The 7047-nt window shown below is 41.7% G+C and overlaps 1 pseudogene; it reads left to right on the forward strand.

Annotated features, from left to right (window-relative positions):
* The first annotated feature begins 3096 nt into the window (after positions 1 to 3096).
* Positions 3097 to 4291, forward strand: LOC119824548 (annotated as a pseudogene).
* Positions 4292 to 7047: the final 2756 nt, after the last annotated feature.

Below are 7047 nucleotides of genomic sequence, written 5' to 3' on the forward strand. Positions count from 1 at the left end.
GGTCCTGAGGAAGTGTGATTCCCTACTTTCTGAAAAGTCACCATACTGATTTCCAGAGTGGTTGTACAAGTTTGCCTTCCCCATTAGTAAGCATTCTCCTTACTCCACATTCTCTCCAGCATAAGCTATCATTGGTGTTTTTGATCTTATCCATTCTGACTGGTGTAAGATTGGTGTAGGAGTTCCTTCTGTCTTTGTGTTGCTTTTACTGGTTAATAAAGAAACTGCCTTGTCCTAGTTGATAGGGCAGAACTTAGGTAGGTGGGGAAGAGAGAAGTGAGTGCTGGAAGAATGGCTGAGTGAGGGGAGAGACTCCATGGAGCCACCAGAGGCAGACATGCTGAATTTTTCCAGGTAAGCCACTGCCACGTGGCGATATACATATTAATAGAAATGGGTTAAATCAAGATATGAGAGCCAATAAGAGGCTAGAGATCATGGGCCAAGCAGTTATTTAATTAATACAATTTCTGTGTAGTTATTTTGGGGCTAAGATAGCTGGATGGCTGGGACAAACAAATGACCTGGCCCTCCCCTTGCAACATAAGATGGTATCTCAGAGTCATTTTGATTTGCATTTCCCTGATGGCTTAGGATGTTGCACATTTTCTTAAGCGCCTTTCAGCCACTTGAGAATCTTCTGTTGAGAGTTCTCTGTCTAATTATGTACCCCATTTTTAAATTGGATTATTTAGAATTTTGATGTCTAATTTCTTGAGTTCTTTATACTGTAAGTAGAAACTAGGCCTGGTATATATATATATATATATATATATATATATATATATATATATATCCAAGTAAGGGGATGAGAGCAGTATGATGCACAATTGGTTATAAAACCAGCCAACATATATCAAACTATAAGTTGCTTTTGGGCATTTAAGGCTACCTGAAAAAAATGAACATTCTATTGTGTGTAGAAGTAGGATATAGAGGTACAGAACTAATCATGCTACAGTACAGTTTAGAGCACAATAGAGAGTACTGGACAAAGGCACCAATGGTACTGTTCACGTGATTGTATGGGTTTTAGTGAGGCAATGAGGAAGCGATTCTAGTAGGAGGGGTCACAAAACTGAAGCCTTTGAATAAAAAAGTGCATAAGAGAGTCACTATGGGGTTAGGGAGAAACCTGGTGCTAGGGAAATCCTCAAGAATCCACAAGGATGACCCCAGCTAAGACTCCTAGCAGTAGTAGAGGGGGTGCCCAAACTGGCCTTCTCCTATAATCAGATTGGTGAATACCCCAACTATCATTATAGAACCTTCAGCCAGTAACTCATGGAACTAGATGCAGAGATTCACAATCAAGTACCAGTTCAACCTTCAGGAATCCAACTGTAGAGGGGGAAGAGGGAATATATGAGCAATGGATGTCAAGATCATGATGAAGAAATCTACAGAGACAGCTGAACCAATTTCGTGGAAATTCATGAACTCTACACTGACAGCTGCGGAGCCACCATGCAACCAAACTAGGCCCTCCATATATGGGAGACAGTGGTGAAGCTTGGACTATCTGAAGGGTTCCTGGCAGTAGGACCAGAATCTATCACTGGTACATGAGCTATCTTGTTGGAGCTCATTCCCCATGGTGGGATGTCTTGTTCAACCTTAATGCAGTGGGGAGGAGCTTGGTCCTTAATGTGCCAAACTTTGTTGACTTCCTAACTTAGCTGTTGGGAGGAGTGGATAGGGTGTGGGCTGGAGGGGAGGGGCACTGCAGGAGAGGTGGGAGTGAGAACTATAGTTGGAATGTAAAATAAAGAAAAATAAAGGAAATATAAAAATGCATTCACTGAAATGTTTATATTATATTATTTTAAAAGTCACCTGGATTTAATTAGTTCTATAAGTATATGTTATTTTATTTTATACTTAATAGAAATTGTATGCACTAAAAGAGTTTACCAAGGAGGAGAGCAATAAGCTAAAAGCTCCAACATGATAAAAAAAAAGAAGCAGACAATACATATCAGTAGTTTATTGTTCTGGGTGAAGAAATGAATGGGACAGTCCTGCTGAACCAGGAAATGCAAATTTTAAACTGAGTTTTGCAATGCATTAAAATGGTGAGGCTTCTCAGTGCACACTACCCAGGATTGGCATGGAGGTCTTTGCTCATGGCAACTGTTTACAGCGCACACCATCCAGGATGGGCATGAAGGCCTTGGTTCAGGGAAATTGTTTAGCAGGTGAGCCCCAAAGCAGCTGAAAGGGACCCAGGCCATTTCACTGTTGCTGCCTTAACAAATGGGGAAATTGTATCTTCATCTAAGATTTCAGTTGCACAGCTGAAAAAGGCAGAGAGCCATCATGATTGACTGAAATTTAAAGGAAAATAATTCAGTTAACTGAATACTAAAAAAAGTAATATTAGACTTCATGGCATTGTATGGTCTTCCTTTCAAGGAGTTGTGCTTGTGCAGAAAGTTAACCAACCAAAGTTTGCTAGACAGCATTCTAAAGACATCTCAGTGGGGACGGATTTTTAGAAACACAGACAATAAGTATCTTTCTTAAGCCCTGCACTTAGGAAACACATTTATTTAAAGCAGGCCTTTACCTCCACACACATTTGAGTGGGGGATTCCCATTGTAACCTTGATTATAGAACTGAGAGAATATTTATCCTTTATTCCTAATTCAGACATTTGTTACTTTTCGGGCCCTGCCCTCTGTCAGCTATGAAAGCTTGGACGTGTTTCTAGAGCTTTCCGTACCTCAGTGACCCTATTGGTAAATAGGGAAGTGTTCTTCTTAGGTGATTAAGCAAGATCTTACAGGGAAAAGTGCCCAACTTGCTATGCAACATATGGCGAGCACCCAATACATGCTAGCTGTTTACTGTTATTTTCATATTAGCAGTGATGATATAATTACTAATTGCCATCACTGCTTAATCTTATAGTCAGAGAAACAGCTCCGATAGGGGACCTTGGCAACGATGTGTGCAGCAGCTTCAGAACTTGAAAAAGATTTTGGCCCCTCACTGTCATGCCCCTTTTCCATCTCGCTGGTTTTCAAGAAGCGTCCATGAAAGTCAAGAGAAATGCTGGAGGACGCGAGGGCGCAACTTTCAGAGGTCACACAATGCCTCTGCACAAGTATCCTGTGTACCTGTGGCAGAAGCTGCGGCTGCAGCAGGGCATTTATGCTCCCTTGCCCGCCCATTTCTTGAGCTGGCTGGAAGAACGAACACCGACCCGGACCTTTTGGAGTCAAATTAAAGATCAACCAGAAGAACCGGCAGCGCGAGCCAGTTGAGGAAGTACCCACTCTAATTCACTACTCTCCAGAGTCCCAGCAGGGGCTGTGGGGTGGAGAGGGCCTGATTTTGGGCTACAGATATGCCAACAACGACAAGCTCTCGGCAAGGTTGTAGAAGGTGTGGAAGCGGCCAAGCAATGATTCAAATAATACAGTTTCTGTGTGATTATTTTGGGAGTCTAGACAGCTCTGAAATGAAGAATCAGCTTCCTTCAATACAAACTAGTCCCTTGGAATGCAGGTGACAATTGTATGGCTGGAGCCAATTGTTAGGCCTCTGGTAACAACACCAGGATTTATTTTTACTGCTTGTACTGACTTTTCGGGAACCTGCTCTCTTTGGATGGATACCTTGCTCAGCCTAGCTATAGTAGAGAGGGCTTTGGACCTTCCCCAAAGCAAAGTGCCCCACCCTCTCTGAGGAGTGAATGGGGGGATGGGAGGAGGGGAAGGAGTGGGAACTGGGATTGGTATATAAAATGAAGAAAGATAGTTTGTTTTCTTTTAAAATAAAACAAAAGAAAAGAAATTATAAAAAAGAAAAGAAAAAAAAAGGTGCGGAAGCCTCAGCTGTTTACTCGGGAGCTTTATAGTGAAATCCTGAACAAGAAGTTCACCGTGACTGCGACCATGAGGACCCTGGATCTCATAGATGAGGCCTACGGGTTTGACTTCTATATTCTCAAGATTCCAAAGAAAGACCTGTGTTTCAAGTTTGGCATGGACCTAAAGCGAGGGATGCTGTTGAGGCTTGCTTGCCAGGACCCCCAGTTATACCCTGACGAACTCCAACGTTAGTAGCCAACTATGAGAAGTACAAGAGTTTTGTCATCCCGGAGACAGAGGCTGAGTGGGTTGGCCTGATGCTGGAGGAGGCTGTGGGGAAACAGAGGCTCCTGGAGGAAAAGGACCCTGTACCCTGTTCAAGGTCTACGTAGAGGAGCTGGTCCAGCGGCTTCAGGAGCAGGTTCTGTCCAGGCCAGCAGTGGTGCAGAAGAGAGCTGGTGACCATGCCTGAACACAGGGCTCAGCTATCCCTGTGGACTTTTAGCACGGTGGACACAGTTGGGGTGGGCACAAGGACCACCTGTGGGCAGTAGGTGAACCCTCATTTGTAGTGATGGGAAAAACCTAGCTTTACCGAAAATAACAACACACAAATTGTATTCTTTTAAACACTGCCTGGCCCATTATTTTCAGCCTCTTATTCCCATCTTGACTGACCCATATCTAATAATATATGTAACACCATGAGTGGTGTCTTACTGGGAAGTTTCTAGCGTACGTCCATCTTGTGCTGGAGCTTCATCGCATCTGGTTGCAGAGGCAGGGCAATTGTCTGAGCCATCTACCTCACTTCCTTCTTCCTGTTCTGTCTACTCCACCCACCTGTTTTCTAACCTATTAGGCCAAGCAGTTTTCTTTATTAATTAACCAATGAAATCAACAGATTGATAGAAGACCTGCCTCCATCACTCATTGGCATGTGCTGACCACACAGCTCCTGTAGTAGACTGTTCAGAGAATCCTCTGTGCCAGGACTTGGAGGCCTGGAGTGGAGCAGATGCCTGTCCAAGCTGGTCAAGTACTTACAGCATTGTAGTTCTTGGGCTTTGAATAAGTCTGGAGCAGTCTGAGCCACAGTAAAGTGTGCTGGTTTGCTTGGGGGGTGGGGGAGGCGGAGTAAGAGAGAGGTGCTGGAAATCAGATGCCCACAAGACTACTTTGAGCGGGAAACAGCCAGGCTTACTAAACACATGTATGGGAAGAGTGGCCAATCTGCTAAAAATGGCAAACAGAGGCATTTGAGGCAAACAATTGCATTAAGATAAATTTTGTTTTTCTTGCCAGTTTTCCACCTGAAACAGACTCAAAGCACGGAGTCAAATCGCAGTAAGTGTGGTGAGAAGTTTTCCCGTTTGCACATAAAATGTCCGTGTCGCTTACGCAGGAAGGCTGCTGCTGAGCTCAGAGAGCAGAGCTGACGACTCTTTCAGTCTCATCAAAACAACTGCACACAGCCTACTTCAGTTCCCTCACAAAGGGAGAATTAGAAAGGCCGAGCATTAAATCTTATCAAGGACTGCAATTTGATTTCATGTCGCCAGCAGGTCCACCGCAAAGAAGGGAAGGCTACGAAGCTGGCTTAACTGCTTCGATGCTGAGTAAAAAGTCAGCTCCATAAACGGCTCAGCTCCATGCTCCAAGGTGTGTGTGCCGGTGGAAGTTAAGAGCCACTTGTCAGCTTAACTATTTCATGGCATACCATTTTAAGGCGATTCATGTACTACTGGCCTCAATGAATTAACAGATTCTGGGTGGTAATAAGATAGAAAGATTGAATAACAGCTCTATTTGAACCTAATTCAGCAAGCTATATCTGAGCATAACCCCGGTTGAGTACTGTGATCTACAGCGAAGCCGAATTTGCCTTCTATTCCAGTTTGCAATTAATGAAAAGTCCTCAGGAAATCCCAATTTCTGATTAAAGAGAGTTGATTATGATTAATGCTCCTAAATTAACAAGCGAAATTGAAAGCACATCTTAGCAAAAGTCATTGCCGCTTCAGCCCCGGAGGCTGCACGGTGCCTTCCTCTCTCATCACTAATGATGCACTTTGGAGTCAAAATTTTGACTTTCGGCTAAGGAGACAATGACAGTCCTTTATTGTTGAATGTAGAAATTATTCAGGGTCTTAGGAACTTGCTTTTATCCCTTTCCAACTATCTGAAAAATTACCATAATGTTGCCATGAAGCCAGGACATGAGTGTGAAGTGTACTCGGTCCCTGTACCGTGCCCCAGCCCATGGCACTTAGATAAAATTTCAAAGTGGAAAGGCAGATGCCAAAACATATTTTTAGGAAGATAAGGCACATATGGCACAGAAATCACGCCTTTTCTTTTGCATTTTGGTTTCATATGTACTTAAAAAATTGTATGTATGTAGTTTTGTTCTATGATTATATTAATCGTAGATGACACTTTAAAATTGAACAATACATAACTGGATTAGTCTATAATAATTACATATCTTATTTATTCATTTTAGTGCTTGTAGAGTATTTTCTTGTATAAAATTATCAAACAGACAAACAGATTTTGTTTTTTTCCAATTATAACTGTAAAGGAAGTTATACTGCTAAGGTTTAATATAATTAACTAATGATTTCATTGGGATGCTTAAAAGTTGGAATTTCTTGGCCAAAAAAGTTTCTTTAAGACATTTGTAGCGAAAATTGCTTTAAAAGGATTTGCCAGTGTGTAGGACATGGGCCTGTATTTTAATTACTTATTAGTGATGGATTTTCAATAAGAATAAAAACATTAATTAGTTAAATGTCATATTATTATTCATTCACTTGTGGATTTGAAAATCTCGTTGATCATTTATATTTCTTCTGTAATTTTGTTTTTAGTTATGTTTCACATTATAATGTTTACCATTTTCTTCTTATGCTGTAAGAGACTGTCTCTTTGCCCTTTATCTCCCTTTACAAATAGCATAACTACCTTTGGAGTTTAATGTTCATTTTAACCATTGTTTCAGAGTATTGGAAAGTCCTTACACACTCAAACTTACTAAATGTGTATTTGTATACTTCATTTTTCCCCCAAAATGTAATTACAAACTCAATTCTATATGTTTTATTCCTAAACTCAGCTTTATCCCATGGTATAGAGCAGACAACTTGCAAATGTAGGGATCCAGAAAGACCATCAGGATCCCATGGCATAGAACAGGTAACTTACAAATGTAACGACCCAGAGAGA

The sequence above is a fragment of the Arvicola amphibius genome, chromosome 10 (genome assembly GCF_903992535.2).
Source record: "Arvicola amphibius chromosome 10, mArvAmp1.2, whole genome shotgun sequence".
Lineage (NCBI taxonomy): Eukaryota > Metazoa > Chordata > Mammalia > Rodentia > Cricetidae > Arvicola > Arvicola amphibius.